At 39.0% G+C, this 20,311-nt stretch overlaps 1 pseudogene; it reads right to left on the minus strand.

Annotated features, from left to right (window-relative positions):
- Window positions 1–201: 201 nt before the first annotated feature.
- On the minus strand, window positions 202–9,712 carry LOC101408547 (elongation factor 1-alpha, oocyte form pseudogene; annotated as a pseudogene).
- Window positions 9,713–20,311: the final 10,599 nt, after the last annotated feature.

Below are 20,311 nucleotides of genomic sequence, written 5' to 3' on the forward strand. Positions count from 1 at the left end.
ATTTGAAGACATGACACTTAGGGAAAACTTTTGAATAAAAATATTTATTACTCTAAAAGATGCTAGTTAAAAAAGATGCATGATTTTATTTATTTATTTATTTTTTATTAAATAGGTTGTATTAATCTTACTTGATAAATACATAGAATGTTAAGTAATTTTTATAGTGGAGGTTGCTGAGGCGGCGGCAGGGGACATACTTCACTTCTTGCTCGCCTTTACCGCCGACTTGGTGATCTTGCCAGGCGTAGATGACTTCTTATCCACTGCCTTGATGACTCCAACAGCCACTGTTTGTCTCATGTCCTGCACAGCAAAACAGTCTAGAGGTGGGTACTTGGAAAAGGTCTGCACACACATGGCCTTGGTGGGGACCATCTGCACAATGGCCGCATCGCCTGACTTCAGGGCCTTGGGGTTGTCCTCCAGCTTCTTGCCCGAGCAGCTGTCAATCTTTTCCCTCAGCTCAGCAAACTTGCAAGTGATGTGGGCTGTGTGACAGTCCAGCACTGGGGTATAGCTGGTGTGGATGTGCCCAGGGTGGTTCAAGACAATCACTTGTGACACAAAGCTACCAGCCTCTACGGTGGGGGGGGGGGGGTTGTTCTTGCTGTCTCCAGCCACATTTCCACGACGAATGTACTTCACAGACACATTCTTTACGTTGAAGCCCACCTTGTCGCCAGGCAGGGCCTCAGGCAGGGCTTCATGGTGCATCTCCACAGACTTGACCTTGGTGGTGAGGTTGGTGGGGGCAAAGGTGACCACCATGCCAGGTTTCAGGAAGCCGGTCTCCACACGGCCCACAGGCACAGTGCCAATGCCTCCAATCTTGTACACGTCTTGCAGAGGCAGCCTCAGAGGCTTGTTGACCAGGCGGGTGGGCGGGAGGATGGAGTCCAGAGCTTCCAGCAGAGTCACCCCGGTGGCGTTTCCCTCCTTCCTCTCCACCTTCCAGCTCTTGAACCAGGGCATGTTGGTGCTGGGCTCCAGCATGTTGTCGCCGTGCCAGCCCGAGATGGGCACGAAGGCCACGGCAGCCGGGTTGTAGCCGATCTTCTTGATGTAGGCGCTCACTTCCTTGGTGATCTCCTGGAAGCGTGCGGCGCTGTAGGCCAGCTCGGTTGAGTCCATCTTGCTGACCGCCACCATGAGCTGCTTCACGCCCAGCGTGTAGGCCAGCAGCGCGTGCTCGCGGGTCTGCCGGTTCTTGGAGATGCCCGCCTCGAACTCGCCCACGCCGCCCGCCACGATGAGCACGGCGCAATCGGCCTGCTCAGCGGGCACAGGGACGACAAAGGGATGGGGGAGGCGGTGTTGGATGGGCTGGGAAGCCGCCCAGAGCTTTAGGCAGTCCCAGATCCTTTTGTAAAGCTGAAGGACGCTCCCAGAAACTTACAGATGGCCCACAGGGATTCACGGACCCCCTGGCTGCCAGGCACAGGGGTCCTGCTTCCCAGTTAAATGCTCATCTAGTCCCATAAATGAGCTTTAGCTCCTTCCTCCAGGACGTCAAGTGGTCTACTTCCATGATTTTAAAAATTGTTTATAATTATCTCCTACTTAAATGAGTGCATTTCTAATAGAGTCGCTAATTATAAAATAAATAAAAATATTGATGCTATCATAAAAACGCACTTTCAGATTTTTAAGTTTTAAGAACTGGGGACCAACAGTTGGAGAAGACAGAGAAAACATGTCTACTCTGCCCCTCTATATTAGTTCTCTAGGGCTTCCATAACAAGGTACCACAAGCTAGGGGGCTAAAACAGCAGAAATTTGCCTCACACTTCTGGAGGCAAGAAGTCGAAATCAAGGTATCAGCAGGGCCATGCTCCCTCTGAAACCTATAGGGGAAGTCTTCCTTGCTTCTTCCTAGCTTCTGGTGGTTTACCAGCAATCTTGAGCACTTCTTGGATGATAGAAGCATGACTCCAATTCTCTGTCTTCCCGTAAACTGCTCCCTGTCTCTGTCTTCACATGGCATTATTTTTAGAATAACTATAGTCATATTAGATTAAGGCCCCACACAACTCCAGTATGACCTCATCTTAACTACATCTAAGGTCACATTCTGAGGTGCTGGGCGTTAGTACTTCAACATATAATTTTGGAGGGGGACACAATTCGACCTATAACACCCTCCTAACAAGAAGAAATAAAGAAAAACAAGCAACAGAAAGAGATGAGAGATGGAAGGAAGAAGGAGGGAGGGAAGGAGAAGGAAGGAGAAAGAAAAGAATTAGAAACCATCACAATGTAAGCCACAAATGACAAATTTTAATCACCAAAGAGTGATAGTTCAACTGATTCCAATCAGGGCGGATAGATAGAGAGATAGATAGATTTAAACATATGTTATGACCCATAATATATGAATATCTCCAAAAACAGGAAAACCAGAATTTCTCTATTTTGAAAGACATTATATGGGTAAATGAAAGGGGCAGAATTCGAGTATACCTAAGTCCTTCTTTATATTGAAGATCAACAGATCAACTGAATAAAAATCATTGTAAATATGTGTTTGGTGGCAACCAGTCAGGAGAGATGCAAGACAAGAGAAGAGAAATGAAAAGAATAAGTGCTGAACAAGCAGAGAATATTCTACCACATTGGGTGGTGAGTTAGGGAGACCTCCTGATCATATTTAAGAGGAGGAAACAGATGAGTGCATGAAGACATGACTCTAGCTCAGAAGGCATAGTGGATATCATAACAGCATTTTCTGAAACATATGAAGAAAAACAGTAAAGCTTGCTTCCCACACTTTGACCCCACAATGTTTTTCTTTAATAACTGGACTGAATTAAGATTAATCTATTAAAAAAATCAGTAATTATAGAGAGCGATTTTTATGCTGTATAGTATAAAATTAGTTGAAAGAAACAAAATATCCCAAATAATTGCTTCATGAAAAGAACCACATGCTTCTTTATGAGTCCAATGAAATGAAAGAAACCTGCTGTCTTTAAATAAAAGCTTGAGGATGAGATAGGGTAGATGCTGAGATAACAGAAGCACATTATAATAGTAACAGCCAACACTCAGGCCAAGCAACGATCTAAATGTATTGCTCAATCCTGTGACGTACGTATGATTACCTTTGAAGGTACAGATGAGGAAACCAAGAATTAGAGAGTGTAAGGAACTTGTCCAGGTCACACAACTAGCAAGTGGTTGATCCAGGATTCAGACTTGGGCAGTCGAGCTCCACAGTCCATGGTCTGTACCATTATGTTGTATTGCCTTTACAGATATCAAAATTAACTTCACATCATTCAGGAAAGAAATGGAATGCAAAAATGAAGTCAATAAAGAACCAAACACCTCTTTAAAAGCAGCAAAAGCAGTGGCTTCCTCTGTTACAGCTGGTGGCCAGTGTTTTTTGTTTCATTCTGGGAAGGAATGAAGTAAGGTCTTTGGAGTAAAATATCTATAAATCATACTCTTCTTTTCTAATATTGGGTTATTCTCATAATTTTAAAGCTTTGTTATGTTTTACAAAGTACCTAACGTGAAGTACAGCTGAGGAAGGAAATTGTAGGCAGACAAGCATATTGTGCACAATCTTCCGTACAAAGGGAAACTCTCACGAAGGGGATTCCCTCTCCTTCAAACTTTGAAATGTAGAGAAGAGTCCAGGGAAGGAAGCATCACTAAATCCTGCATAGTTGGCAGCATCGAATTGCATAGGGCTGCCCTCCTTGGGTACCGGTCAGTTGGGATAAATAATGAGATGAATTCCACAACGCCTTCTGTAGGACATTTTCCTGGACTCCTCCACGCCGGGTGCCTAAATCTTTCTCCCGGTTGCATCTCTCTGCTGTGCTGTCCTTGGTGTTGACTTTATTCTCAGACTGGTAGCAACATAACAGGCAGTTCTTGTCTTCGTATTTGGAGAAACAACTACCATCTCTTCCTGTGTCTGGATTAGGAGAAAAGACACTTTTTCCAGAAGATTCCAAGTAGAATGACTTTTTTTCATCTAATCAACCAAAATTGGCTTCTAAGTGCCTTCCTGAAGCAATTGTTGGTGAGAAGGATGGATTAGATTAATCATCTTGGGTAGAAAGGATGTTTTAAGACTGTCAGCCACAATATCTCCTCATAATTGATTTTATAATATATGTCCTATTTCAAATTGGAGCAGAAAATCGTTGATATTACAAGAGCTCATATTTGCATAGCATGTATACAACAGCCCGATAGGGAACACAAAGGCAGAATACAGAGGATGCTAATCACAAAAAGAGCAATTGGGTTAGAGAAATGTCAAGGAGAGAGCCACAGCTCCACACGTGGATTCTTCTATGCATATATTCTGAATTCGATAGGGACTAAATCTCTCTCCGTTAATTTTATCATCTTTTTAAAATCCAAATTTGAAGGAACAAATTGAGATATTATGACAGATAATAGAGTGAGTGGATTATCACTTGACTTCTACAAATAATAAGGTATTAGTGGTCAGAATGAGGAGAAAAACAAATTTAGGGCACTTTAGACAGCATACTGCCTTAACCAAGTTCCTGTGTTATGTGTTAAAATGACACTGCAACATAGAGAATAAAATGTAGCATTCGTGGGGAAATATTTCTAAAACAATGCAGAATTATTATTACTTATTTTGGAAAATAGAGTCAAACAACATTTCAGTGTTTCCTGTACTGTTCTTTTCATTTACTTTTATCTTAGCCTCTGAATCTAGGCCAAACCACAATGATACAGGGGAATTCTTGCTACAAAATTATTTGATAAAAAATAAGTAGGATGAACTAATTTTTGTTCACGTTTATCATATGCCAATTATCAACCTATTGTTAACACATTATAGACACATTAATATGCTGCTAAGACGTTTATAAAAGAGTTGTGTTATTTTGTACCTAATTGTTTTTCTTAGGCACTGGCCTGTGTGTGCACCCAGACTCTTTACAGACAGGAAATCTGAACATATGAGTATAAGAATATGTCTATAGCACATAAAACATAAAGGTTGTTGACTATAATTCTACAAAAATGACAAGTAGTACATTCTCAAGTGCACAATTTTGAGTAGAGGACAGTCTGTAGATGTTATATACATTCATAGGATGGGCAATTACTGGATGCCTGGAATTGGTAAGAAATCATGTTATCAGTCAGTTCAGTCAGGATTCAGAAATAACACGAGTAATTGAAAGAGAAAATCTCATATAGGGAAGAGTTACCTAAGTATAAATTTGTTAACAAATCAGCAGAAAAAGCAAGAAGGGCACATTAAAACATCACAGAGGTAGCAGTTGATGAATGTAATTACCATGAATGTAGCCACCAAACCTAGGAATATGTATTTGCTGTCCATCACTGTGTAACACATTACCGCAAATTTAGTGGCTTAAAACAATACACATTTGTAATCTCACAAGAGTTCAGACATGGCTTAGCTGGGTCCTTTGCTGAGGGTCTCACAATGCTGGAATCAAGATGGCAGACGGATGGCCTTCTCATTTGGGACTCTTCCGAACACATTCATGTTGTGGGAAGAGTTCAGTTTCCTGCAGCTGTAGGACTGAGGGCCTCGGTCCTGGAGGCAGCTCCCCCTCTGTAGGCAGCTCCCCACGTGCTTGTTCGTTTCTTCATGGCCAGCAGGAGAGCATGTTTCTGACCTCAGCCAGGGCCTCAGGTCCATTTTTTAAGCACTTTCACCTCAATAAGTCAGGGCTAGCCGAGAGATTTTCCTTTTAATTAACTCAAAATCAACTGATTTGAGACCTTAATTGCATCTGCCTTCACCATTGCTATATTCTATTGACTAAATGCACGGCACAGTTTCTGGCTGCACTCAAGGAGAGGGGATTATATAAGGTCCCGACTTACTGGAATCACCTTACGTTGTATCTGCAACAAGCCAGGAACACAAGGGAAAGAGGATGGGATTATTAAAATTTAGAAGCTTGGAGGAGTGGCTCCATGGAGATGAAATTCAGACACTAGAGAGGGAATGCCAGCCGCCTGGTGATGGTGTCTCTGAGAGGAACATAATGAGACTTTTGTGTAAATTTTAAAAAATCTGCAAACTAAATTCAGCTGCTGCTTTGGGAAGTAGCTACCTCTAGTGGAGTAATATAAAATTTGAGATAACACATAAGGAAGAAACAGGTAGCCCAAAGGAAGCAAACAGAAAGGAATAAAAGCTGACTTCTTCCTCCAGCCTTGGCAGTATGAATAAGCCTCACAAAACAAACATTAGAAGGATGGGGTTGGAGCTGAGACATGATGGCTCAATAATTGACAGTCTACTCTTTTGGCTACTCTTGATCCATACACCTCCGTCTACACATTTGAAATGCCATAAAACATCAAAAATAACTCTTACTTCCACTGAGCAAGATGCAACTATTTTTCATGCAGATAAAGGCATGCTCATCTTCTGCTTAAAATGAGAGTTGCAAATTTCCAACACTTACTGGATCCATCTCTGGAAGACAGCCATACTATTCACTTTTCGTTTACCTTAATTACTCTTCAAATTCAGTCAAAGTCCAATCAGAATATCCTGTTACCTGAAGACTAAATTGTATTGGTAAACTCCAACAAAATATATTAAAGGGAAGTAGAAAAAGAAGGAAAATTAATGTGCACAAATATACATATACATACACATACAGGCATACAAACCAAGCAAAAAAAGAAATCATATAGAACTATAGCAGTCCTCAATTCTGTAGCCAGATGTGTGGCTATACTTGATATAACTTCCTCTTCCATAGGCCAATCCATGCGTTTTTGCTTTCAGCCAGGACCCCAGTTGGTTGAGGTTCTTTGGATTAATTACCACTAATTAATAAATTGCCTCTCAGATAATCCGTTCATCCATCTTTGCCCTGATTTGTTATACCAGAGCTGAACCCTGTACACATTTCTTCTTTGTCAGTTGGCACAATGTTCAGCTCATAGCTTATTTAGTGGTGGATGCAAGAGGGATACTACAGGATGAAGGGCCTTCTCTTTCCGGTTCCATTGAGCTCTCTCCAGCTTGCTCCTGTGGCACATGGTATCCAGTACTATGTGCAACATCCTGTCATTCTCACTTCCCAGCAAATGTCCACGGTGACCCTGAAAGTGGCTCCTCAGTGAGTTCCGCTGGTATCCCTGATGGATGAGTTGTATGGGCAAAATAATGGGATAATTCCCTGTGAGTTTTGGTAGGACTTCTGTGGCAGCTTCCCAGTGAGTCTCTGCAAAGCTTCAGTGGCCAGATTCCTAGTAAATTATCTCTCCACACCCGCAGGCAGCTTCCTCCGTGCCAATCTCAGTCTGCATCATCTCAATGAACTTATCTACTGTCCAGAGGACCACAGTCACACTTTCTCCAATAAGGTCTGAATCTCAGCCTTAAAGGGGCTCTCTTGCAAATTTATTTCTTCCTCGGTACTCTGCCTCAGTCTTTGAGATAGTGGCTTCTCTCTACATCTGCTATTTCTGCATTCTTGGAAGTTCTCCTAGCCCCTTAGTAGTTAAGCCCTACTAGAGATTACTAGTTAACATATTCTTTATATTAAATTTTCCCTATTCAGATTAATGTGTGATTTCTGTTTACTGACTGGACAATGACTAATACAGAACTGGTATAAAAAGTGGTTCAAGGAAATAGATGTGCAAAGGTGAGATTTTGGGATTGGTTGGTTGTGTCATTAGTCTTGAGTGCAACGCCGAGCTCTTCGTAAATATGAAATAGGATGATAATAATCCATGGCACGCAGGGGCCTCACAATTAATCAATCTATGTGGTTGATTTTGATGAATTGCCTACTGAAGCAACCACCTTGGGATCCAAAGTAACTGTGACTCTTGACTGTCATGGCAGTAAGGTGACAACAAGGCCCGTGGTGTGAATGGAATCTCCCGAGTGCACTGGGCTCGTACAAATAAAAAATATGACAAACTAGGTTAATGTAACTCCCGGCTCAAGATATGATCTGATAACCAGGAAGCTTCTGTGACAGCTTTAAAATAATCTTTTTTTTTTTGTAGCCACAGGGCTGATGTTACAAAAAATGAAATGCAAAATTAAATTGAGTGGATTGAAGTCAGAGTCTCATTATTTCTTATGTGAAAGTTAGGGCAATAAATGGGAAAGAACGAGACTAAAATTTTAAATGGGGACGTCTATTTGGACCCAAATGAAACTAAAAATCTTGAACCTCCACGTCACTCAGCTTCCACTGCTGGTAGAAATAGGTTGCTCTCTTGTGCCAAGAATACTACCCCACCATTTCTTGAAACCCTTGTGATATCATAACCTAGGGCAGATGTCTTGCGGGAGTAAGCTCATTCTCCTCAAGAACCACCACAACTATCCCTTCTTGGCACGAGACTGATAACTAGAGTAAAGTCTCAGGCTGCTTCTGAGCATTAGGTATATAGCTTACACATTAGAAGAAAAAAAATAGGTTAGAAAATTAGAAGAAGAAAATAGCTTACACATTAAAAGAATTACAAGATACGTATACATGCATGTGTTTATGTTATGTATTTATATACACATATGTCCATATATATAAATGCCTGTATACATATATGTACTTTTATATTTATATTCCTTACACATAAAAAGAATATAAGAAGTACATATCAGCAGAAACAGTGGTAATATATATGAGAGTAGATTCTGAGAACATTAGTGCAAAGAGGTAGGGATTAAATCAAGCCAAATTTATTAACTTAGATATACTTACCATATCCAAGATTACTGATTTCATGTGTTAGCTTGGACAATTGGAACTATCTATGACAATTCACCTGGTTTGATAAGTAAAACTTGAACTCAATGGAGGCCAATGTTTAATGAGGTCGAGTTGTCAGAACTTTCCCAGCATGACGTGGAGGAAGAAATCCAAATGCTTCAAAAGATAAGACTGTTGGAATGGATTCCTCACATGCAACCTACACATCTAATCCAAAACTACTTCCTCCTAGGAGATCCAAAGACATTCCCTTCTTTAAGGTGTTGAGAAGTACATTACTGAGGGTATTCCTACATCCCTGAAACAGTCTATGGTTTCCCACCTCTACAGGCCAGATATGACTGTGGGGGACACCATCATTGAGATGGGTTCACTGATGTCAATGAGAATGATGGAATCCTAGAAGAGCAAAGTTGCAGCACATAACTGCCAAAGACAGTATGACAGCATTACCAAAAGAGGAAGCAGAGATGTACTGGTGATGAGAATGCCTTGGCCTACGGGGATATTTGGTGACCACTACTTGGTGGTGGTTTGCCTAGGAATGTAATAGATGGGAAGCCTACTAGAGTATTGCTTACTCCATGTAACAGAAAAAAATCTCTATATCTGAAGACTAAAGACCTTACTTAAGTTATCAAAATGGAGAATCATCCACATTGGCTCCCCTACCCGTGTGGCAAAGGCTTGATGGAAACACCCAGAATATATTCTGGCTACCAAGAGAGTAATATCACATCTCTGTTAAACTCACCAGTTTGGCCTGTACAGAAGTCCAATGGATCTTAGATAATTGACTGGGGATAACATAATCAGATGGTGACTCCAATTGTAGCTGCTATCCTATATGTAGTATCTTTACTGGTGCAAATCAACACAGTCCCTGGTATTGAGCTATTTGATCTAGCTAATGTATTTTTCTCCATAACAATTCGAAAGGACCGCCAGAGCAGTTTGGCTTTACCTAGCTGGGCCGACATTACGTCTCAACCCACACGAGCAGTTTCCCAGTGAGTGCTTCCAGAGTTTCAGCCAGCTTCCCAGTGAGTCTCATAGGTGCTGTAATGGGTGGCTTCCCAGCAAGTTCAACTGGCACCGCAGAGGGCAGCTTCCCAGCCAGTTTCAGTAGCAGCACTGCCTGCAGCTTTCTAACGTATCTCAGTAGCACCTGCAGCGCGCAGCTACCCAGCAAGTTTCACCCTGCTCGCTAGCTTGGCCTGCTTCCTGTATCCGCCATTTCTGTATTCCTTGGCATTCTTTTTACCCCTTAGTAGTTACTGTCTTTTTACTAGTTAATAGTTCATTGTGTTACATTTACCTGTTCAAATTACTGGCGTAGTTTTCTCTTGTCACTGAACTCGGACGGAAACAGTAGTCAAGTTCTGCCATTTGGTCTTTGCTCTTCTGGGATCTCTTCAATCAGGGACCCCATCTCAACAGCATCTCCTTCACTATAACTGGCCTATATAGGAAAGCCACACAGAGGTCTTCAAGGAGGCTGTCACTAATGTATTTCTCAATGTCCTATTGGAGAGAGTGTCCCCGAGGACCTCTAGGGGTATGTAGTGGGCAGAGTGGGTGTGCAGTTAACATATGACAAACCTATTCCAAAATCCCTATCTCCAGAAGATTTTTCATTCCTTTTGCTACATTATACCAGGAAAGTTCAGGCATCTAATCCTCATTAGCTTAAGCCACGGCTGATTGTAAGTTTGAGTGAACCACCCAAGTAAATCGAGGAGTCCTTCCAGCTGCAGCTGCATAAGCTAACACGTGAAATCTAGAATCTCTGATAAATGTACCCATATCAGTAAATTTAGACAAATCCTTTGCTATATTCCATTTTTTTCGGTTTAATACCCTTACAATGCACCCCTATGCATATTTCCCAGATTTCTGTTGATATAAATTAGAAAAACCTTGCAATTCTTTTGATGTATACATGATTTCCTCCCACATCAAACTGTACTTATCCCTCCTGGAGTATGGGCAACTCTCATCCTACTTACTGGTCTAGTATAAACAATAGGTGACTGGATGTGTCTGGAAGTCAATGGGCATCTCTTTTCAAGTCAACTTTCTCAGCTGAAGTAATTTCAAGTACAGAAAGGCTATTCTCCTCAGACATAGAATGACAGACTCCTCAGATTACATGATTATTAGCTGTGTCTATATCCGACCATACCTCAGCAAGCCTTGTTACAGGCTTACACTCCTTCCCAATCAACACTTTAACCTTCTCACATGGGAGACTTGGTGAGGCCATGAATTAAACTTACACTGTAATTATGTAACCTACACAGTTTAATTCTGGGTTTGATTTTCAGCAGTACTGACCTTGCAGCTATAAGAAATAAACAATTTTTAATGGCTGCCTTAGACATTTTCTTATTATTTGACTATCATAGAGATGAGAATTTAAAGATGAGTTTGTCTTCTTCCTATAAGCCTACACTGTACTCAGAAGAATCCATTCCACACCACAATATTTGTAACTATAACTACTGTCCTAATAGTCAACTGTAGCAGCAACTTGGCTCAAACACTTCAGTAGATATTATTTCAGAATCAACCACAGATGATAATATGATTAACCATGATGCCAATGAATAACATGGATTACTAGCGTCCCATTTTTCCGTTGATAAAGAGATTAGCACTACATTCAAACTCAAGGACATGGCAAAATTAATATCAAAATTTCATCTTTGAGAGTCTGTTTTCTGGAACTCCTTCTGATATCAATTTTAGTATCATTCAAGGTTCAGTCAGGAGGCATAAAACACTCCTCGTGGACAGAGCAAATATTATATAAGAAATTGTTAACTAGACATAAAATTGTTAACTAAATAATTGGAAAGTCAATAAAAGAACACTAAAGCATCAGAGAGGTAGCAGTTGAAGGAAGTAGCTATCACACCTAGGACTAGAGGAACAAATAGAAGAGGATAGAATCATTCAAAAAATGAAAACACGTAAGGGAGACTCTTCAGACTTGAAGCTGAAACCTTTGAGGAGAGTGTTCTGCTTGGCTGTTACTGATGTGCCTTGGGTTTCACAGCAAGGGCATCTTGTGGCTAGAACCCAGGTCACTCTCTAGGGTGGGGAGGCAGAGTGTTGACCTGCTAGTTCTGGCATCTCATCAGGGGGCAGGGTTGCAAAGAGACTGTTCTGCAAGTGATAGAAACACTGAAAACTGGATTCAGCCACTGCTCCAGGAAGAACCTCCTTCTGCTGGGCTGAAGAAGCACTAGTGAAATGACACACACAGGAACAGGAAGCAAATAGAAAGGAGTAATTCTCTTCCTCCTTCAGTCTAGTAGTTTCTTTATAATGCCCTGTTGACAAAGACTATTAGGGAGCCAGCTGGCAAAGCAGAAATGTGCTTTCTAGAGTCCTAACCCAAGCTTCACAAAGCAGAGTATAGTTTGGTGAGTTTGGAGCTGCCAGGCAACCATGGAATACCCAAAACAAGCCTTAAAGAATCGGTTGCAGCTCTGTTTCAGATCCAATATAGCGTTTCTTGTGGCTCTTGTATGAAATAAGATTTGTGTGCTTGTGGTGTGGGCTTTAGAGTTGTGTCCTTGTGTGCTCTTAATTAGGGTGCATAAGAAAGAGTGTATTTGTGTTTTAGTTATGGATCTTTGCTTGCAGGCAAACAAAACTGATTCTGGACAACTTAAGCAAAACTAAAATTATTGGATAGATGTGGAATAGAGCATATTACTTGAGAAACATAACAATCAAGATCAGAGAGACAGAAATCAAGAACTTCCTGCCAAAATCATAGATGGAACACAACAGATAAAAATGGTAAACCATGATCACTGTTTTGTAAGTTTCACAATTATTTTATAAAAGCTGGCAAAATTGACAATCAGAAGTTCACATTTCTGTACTGCAAAAAACATATAAAACTGCCATTTTCTTGGTACACATAATGTAGGAGAATTCATATTAGTTTTGCAAATATATGTGTATGGTGTATGTCATTTACTGTAGGATTTAATGTTGGTAAGTTTATTTTGTTAATTTTATTGACTGATATAAAGTTAGTGCAGAATAATTTTTACCTCACTTAAGGACTATTGTAGCATGCTCATCTCTTACCCAATCTATTACCCAATACAATATAATTTGAAACACTACTTAGGCTTAGTTGTAGGTTGTTCAAGAAGAGTTTAAAAACAGTGATGAAAAATAAACTAGCCTAGCATGTTCTGGGTGCTTGACCACAAATACTATTAATTTAATTTTGCCATAAAAGACATACAATAAATTTGATATAAAAATAGGTATCTCATTGAAAAAATGTATACAATTTTAATTTAAAAGGAATTAGACACACATTTAACTATATTTTTGGTCAGTGAGAAATAAGCTTTAATGAGGTGCTTTGGCACATCAGGCCAAAGTTGTTAGGGGATTTGAAAGCTTATTTTCTCATCTCCAAATGAAGTGTAGGGGACAAATATAGCTCAAGAAAAAGAGATAACCAGTATATTCTTGCCCTCCTAAAAATATTAAATATTTAATTCAAAGGCCTAATTGTTAATGAGAAAATTTCAATTCACTCATTTTTCAAAAGCAAGTAAGGATATATAAGGCAGTGCTAAAATCAGATCAACAGACCAACTACTATAATTTTGTCTTACTTTCATCCATGCCTTTAGTTGTTTTACGTTATCAATTTAATTGCAAAGAGATAGGAAGGCACACTGAAATTCACAGCACATTTTGAGGCCAAGGAGGATGTTTCCAAAGTAGGATGATCCCTTTTCACAAAAGCTGTAATGAATAGATGGGCAATAAAACCATAGCTGCAAAGTTCAAAATCATCTGTGACAGTTTCAGAAAATGGTTGCTCTACTTTTTGTATTTAATTCATAATACTGATAAGAAGTTTGATTTAATATATTATTGCAAGTTTAGGAAGGGATGTAATGGTTTTAATCTTATGAAGTTCATTTCATGAAGCTAGGTATTTTTATCACATTAATGAAATCATTAATTATGTATTTCTAGAGTAAGAAGATAGGGAGGTATATAACATGGACGGTCACCTCAGTAGCAAATTTCTAAGTTGGGCCACCAACCTTGATTTAACGCCCCTTGTCTGTAACTTCTGTTTCTCAACAATAAAGATGAAGATGAGAATAGAGTTAAAGAAGAATTGGAAAAGAAAATGAGATATTTTAAATGTGAATAACGATATTTTTCCAGTTTGAAATTTATAATTAATTGTGCAGGATTTTTTCCTGATTTTTAAAAAATATTTTATTGAATACAAAGAGGGGACTATTTATTTCAAGTTATATGTTTCGTCATTTGTTTTACACAGTAGATTTATCTAAGACAAGGTTGAAAGCAATTTTCTAGTAGTTAAATTATATTTTATCTTTATGGAACATAACTGTAGACTTTTAGATGTATAAGGATAGTTTCTGGTCCAAATTGCTCTGTCATTTTTAATAAAATATGGCTTAGAGGCATAACATGGCATAATTGTAGTCACGTGAGTAGTTATTAAAAAAATGATAAAAACAGATAAATTTTTATTCCAATTTAAGAATTATTCTGTCATATATTATTGTAGGTAGCAGGGATACAAAAAAAGGACTTAATTACTTCAGGTCTTTCTTATGTCTAGTAAAATATTAAATAAATAAACACATACATAATAAAATAATAAATTAAAACAAAATAAAAGTCAACCAACCTGATAAGGTCTATGAGAAGTGGTGTTGTTAGCACACAGAATGTGTATCCGTTTGAAACTGTGGAATTGGGGAAGGATTAGGGGAGGATACTGGGAAAGGTTTCCTGAAGCAGATTACCCCCAGTACTTGGGCATGAACAAGAAGACTGCATTATCCTAGAAAACAAAGAAAATTAATTTCAAGGAGAAAAAATTTTGTTCAAAGTTCTGAAGGTAAGAGGATCCTGCATTTGGATTCTACCCATATTACATAACAGCAGGGGTCTTTGTCTGTTTTATTCATGATGTATCTAAAGGGCTTGAAGTAGTCCCTGGCACATAATAGTCACACAGGACATATTTGTTGATCTAATAAGTAATTTATGAAGGAGGAAATGTAAGCAGGAGTCAAACAATGAAGGGGTATCTATGCAAGGAAGACACTTTTGTAATCTATGATGAAAACAATGGGAAGTCACTGAAGGAAATGGAAAACAGAAATAGCAAGCTCAGGTTGATAGTTTAGGAAAATTTTTTTAACAGCTAGGTGGAAAATGGAATCAACAGTTAAAATGAAACGAAATGAAAATTAAATAAATAAGAAGAAAAGAAATACCGATTAGGATTCTATTGAAGTAAGTAAGTATCGATCCCATTCTGCTGAAGAATGGAATTGATAGTGGCAGTAGAATTGAAGATTAGTGAAAAAACTCACCACATCCCCATGAAGTAGAGCCTAAAGTTTTCGTGATTGAGTATGGGTGGTGAGCTGGGGAAGAGATAGAAGGTTGGCTTGTGGCTTGAGAAAGTAGATGATGAGAGTAGATGAGAAAGTAGATGAGAAAGTGTTGCCATTGCATATGATAGGAGGAATAACAATTTTGGTAAAAAGATGGTGTATTACATCTAGGACATGCTAAGTTTGAGAGCCTCTTTAGACATCTACATGAGAATGTCTTTGTAGACAGCTGCATATAATGATCTCTACCTCAGAAGAAATAACATATTGGATACTTAGATTTGATGATGTTAGCATATCAATGGCTGTTGAAACCATGGGAATGGATGATATAGAGCTATTGCAACATTTTATCCCACATTCCCAGCATTTCTGCTTCTTCCACTGTTAGGGAACACTCCTGCCTACAATTCAAATTGTCAACACACGTACCTCCTTAGCTCCTCACTTTTCAGAATCCCAGATCTCCATTAGTCCCTATTTAGTGTTAACTGGGGCAATAGTATTTACAGCTTAGAAGCTATAGAAGATGTTCTATTTTGTTCTTCACTCTCCTGATGCTGGCCAAGACATTCATGTGGGCCTAAGCCACGTAGTTTAGTATAAAGACTCCTACTTGACTAGTCACTAGGAGCTTGCCAAGATGTTAATAAATCAACATTATATTTACCCTTATACTGTCTAATATCTATACCTCACATAGGTAGAGTCACCTTAAAAGATCATGAGAGAGAAATAAGAACAACAAACTTATGCTAAATCCCTAACAGATAAAAACCATCAATGAGAAAATATAGAGCAGAAATATTGCATAGTGGATCTGCATTCTGAGTTTTGAGTCCAAGAGACAGAAACAGAAGGGGCCAAAGGTTTTGGAATGCTCAGGACAATAGGCTCATCAATCCTTTACCACCCTGACACACACAACCTCACTAATGCTATTTGCCTTGAGACCATCAAGATGAAACTCATTATGACGTTTACCCTTTTTCATGACAGGTCATATCTTTGTTTATGCTCACAGGAAATTCAGATTTTTCCAGGCCACTTTACAACACTTAAAATCTAAAATGACTTATATCCGTCATCTTTTTTGAGCTTAAGTCACACCTTTATTGGCTCTTGAAGTATGTCCACTGTCAGTCATCAGCAAAATCATCTATACCTTCAATCTCTTCCCAGAACATATGCTCACCTTCTTGTTCTAACTTAAATCTGGCTTTCCCTTGAGGCTTAGAAAAATTGATTAACTTATTTATGTGCATATGGCAAATAAAGGCTGAATTTGCATTTCAGACCCGAGCTCGCGGCTTCCAGACTGAGCCTAGAGCCATGCCTTCCCACCTCTTTCCTCAGTGATCATTACCTGACTTCCCAACACCATTTAGACTATAGTGTGTGTCAATGCCCTTTAAAAAAACAAATATAACAAAACCCTAAAACTCTTCTTCCTTAACGTTTATTCCAAAATACCACTGCACATTTGTCCTCCTTCTTCCACTATAAACACCACAAGAATTTCAAATGCATTATGTTTCAAACTAGGTATTTCATATTCCCCACCATCTTGGTCTCAGTAATTCATCCCAGGTAGTTGCTCAAACAAAGGAGTTATAAATAATTTGACTCTCCCTTCTCACTCATCTCTCCACATTAATTAAGTGGAGTCTCCCTACAAAATGTTTCTTAAACCTGCAGCTCATCTGTTTGCCCAAAGACATTTTCTAAATTTTGGCTCTCCGTCTTTCACACAAGTCTCTTGCAACACCGTTCCCACTCATCCTTCATGTGGCCACAGTGAACCCAGTTTATGCACTTCTTCACATTCACTTGGCCACGGGGTTCTACTTTTTGCTGCTGATATCCCCCATATCAACCACATTCCAGGAAACAGTTGGCATTTGAACATCACTTTCATGAAAGGCTATATCACTGTAGCGCTCCACCTGCTTGTCAAGAGTACCCAGTATGACAGCTGCTCCTGTGGTCATGGAATAACTCAATAGTGTATGACCTCACGCTTTATACCATCCACCTCTTAAATGAATTCTGAAGGCTTCCCTGTCACTTGTGAAGCATGGAATGCCATGTGATATGCCTGGTGCCCAAACGCACACTGCTAGACGGAGCAGGTTACATGGCTGCAAGCTGGAGGTAGGCAGCATGCTGCTGGCTCTTACCTTCTTGCTGATTGCCTTGTGCTCCATGATTTACGTTGTGGAGCAGTGATTTACGTTGTGATCTACTCCTGTCAAATGGGATCTAGCTTCCCCAGCAGCTGCCAGAAAGGACTGGATAACAGAACTTGAAAGCGTATGGGAGTTAGCATCGTGTCGGTGAACTGTGAACAATGAGTTACAGGAGACAGTAAGGAGGTAGCTGATTAATTTATTTTTCTTTCTCCTCTCTGAGAAGCTGTTTCAAGATTCAGTATTTTAATATGGATTTTGACGTAAGAATTAATTTAAGATTTCTTCTTTTCCTTAGAAATAAATGTGGTCATAAATTGACCAAGTCATGCTCAGGGGCAGTCTCGAGGAGAGCTGCTCTCAGGGGTCCTTGCCAGGATGGTACCAGAATCAAAAGAAAATCTGACAACTGATGCTCAGGGAAAGTAAATAAGTGATATATTATAGTTTCCTCGAGTTATACTCGAAGCAATGAATATAAGCACAAAAAATTAATGTCTGGACACCATAGCTGTAGGTCAGCATCCTACAATGATGTGTATATATATGGTGTATATATATATCTCCATAGCATCTCTCCAGAAAAGTGTCTCAAAGGACATCATTTCATAGATATGCTACCAATCCATTTCACAGAGTCGCAGTGTATTGCATCTTCAGATTCCCTGTGTTTATACCATGGAGAAAGACAGCACTGAGCGCCATTTTTTTTTTTACCAAAAAATAATTATTTGCAGGATGGTGTACATAAGATACTATTTCAAAATATAAATGCCTGATGAAATCAGTTAAAGGAGAAAATCAATATAGATGACCGAGGTTGTATGCTTTATTTGAGACATCAAACGTTATCCTTGAGATGTTTCTATGCAAATACGTTTCACTTGATTTTATCTTCTCTGTGTTCCAAGATCATACCATAGTTTATCATGCTAACTTGCAATTTTGCTGTTGGAGGGGTACGTAGCCAGAATAATTACATTTCATAGATGACTGAATATAAAATAGTAACCTTTTCACATTAAACGAATGTGTTAAAATTGAATGCTGTATGATGAAATGTGCACCAAATCCACATTAGAGAAAATTTTGAACTCACAAAGAAATCAAAGATGGGAAAAGAAAACTTAACCCCAGAGCTGCTTTTTAGTGGAGGGGTGCCAGATGTATGCGGTTCTTTAAAATGCAAAGGGTGGAACTGGCAGTTATCCAGTGATTTGGGGGTAAAATAGACAATAATTTACATAACTACATTCAGGTAGCAGAGATGAAGTTATTTTCCTGGAAGAAAGTTTCCATTTCAAAAAAGGCATAGAATTTTCATAAGAGGTAGAGAGGACAAAGTGCCAGCCAGAAAGAAAAACTAGCTGTATTAGAAGAAAGAGGAGGGGAAAAAAAAGAGTTTCAGGTGACAGGAAGTTAAGTTTTATTGAGCTCTGCTATCGTTCTCTTTGACTGTAGATGTCCTCCAGCAGCATGAGAATAGAGCTTATTAGCATACTTCTATTGTACCTCTGTGTACTCCTTATCACGCAGCTGATTAAATCTCATAGCTTTAGTTTATAGAGAAAATTCACAAATCTGCTGGACTGCGTCTTCAATTGAGTGGCCATCTGTCGTAACCTGGAGATCCACCGTCATTCTCAATTCAACGTAAGTGAAAACAGACTCAAGTATTTTCTCATAAATTCTCTTCCAGATTTTGTTATTTCTGTCATTAGTCACTACTTTTCTTCTCTTTATCTAATTTGGAAAAATATGAAATATTCACAGACACACCATTTATTGCTCCCCCCGATCTAATTAATAATGGATGTTGATTAGTCCATTCCCATGTCACTTGCATCCTTTCATTTCTTCTTTTCCGTGCTGGCTTCTGCAGTCCTATTATAAGCACAGCTTCATATCCAGGCTATTGGATCACATCTGGAAGGACATCATAACATTGTGGTTACGGAAGAGACCCACAGCAAGAAGTGGTTGCAGCATTTAACGCAGGCCTAAGAAAGTTCCTCAACACTTCAAATCACAGTACACTCATCTACAAAATAAATTTAAGATAAAACAATGAGTTCTCCAGTGAAATGAGTTTAAACATTGCCTTCACGGAAGGCCACGTTACTGTGGTGCTCTGCCTGCTGGGCCGACAGCATAATATGCTTTTTATAATATGTTTTTAAATCACCCTTTAAAATTTTAAAATGTATTTTTTTCTAATCCTAATTTTGGAATGAAGATTTGGGGGGAAAAAAAGCAATGAGATTTACTACTGAGTCTTTTTACCAGAGAAGAGAGAGGTTTATTGCCTGCCTGTTTCCTAGAACTTGGTCTTTTTTACTAGGCGTGATTGCAGGGTTTTTTTCTTAAAGACACTTGACTCAGTCCCAAGCCTTTTTGTTTCTTTTGTTTTTGGTTTGTTTGCTTTTATTAAATTGTTTGGTCTGTGTCTTGTTCTTACATCCCAAAAGTAACTTGAACTTAACCAGGAATTTAAAAGAACAAAAAAAAGCCAAAACTTTGCTAGCAGAAAACAAGCAATTATTTATTTAAAATATTTTAATGTAGACATTATTTAACACTTAATTCTGACTATCAAAATTTTCAAAGACTAATGCATCACGTTTATTTCCCCCCCACTTTCTCTCTCTCTCTCTATGCCCATAACATCACTCCACCACTCCAGAAATGTGTCTTAAAAGAAATCATTTCACAGATATATTATTATGTATATCTGTAGAAATCTATATCTATGGGTATGTATATACACAAAATATTTTTGGAAGACAATTCGCCATACCCTGTGATCTTTGAACATTATTTTTAATTCAAGAAACATATATTTGTTATTCTTCACGTGCTATTTTTAAGGTAAAAAGTATTTTTATTCATAAGAGAATTCCTTATAAAGTAAAACAGAGCTGCATACAGATATGCATATATAAATTACAGCATC

Source organism: Ceratotherium simum, chromosome 9 (genome assembly GCF_057802395.1).
Source record: "Ceratotherium simum simum isolate JZ-2026a chromosome 9, ASM5780239v1, whole genome shotgun sequence".
NCBI lineage: Eukaryota > Metazoa > Chordata > Mammalia > Perissodactyla > Rhinocerotidae > Ceratotherium > Ceratotherium simum.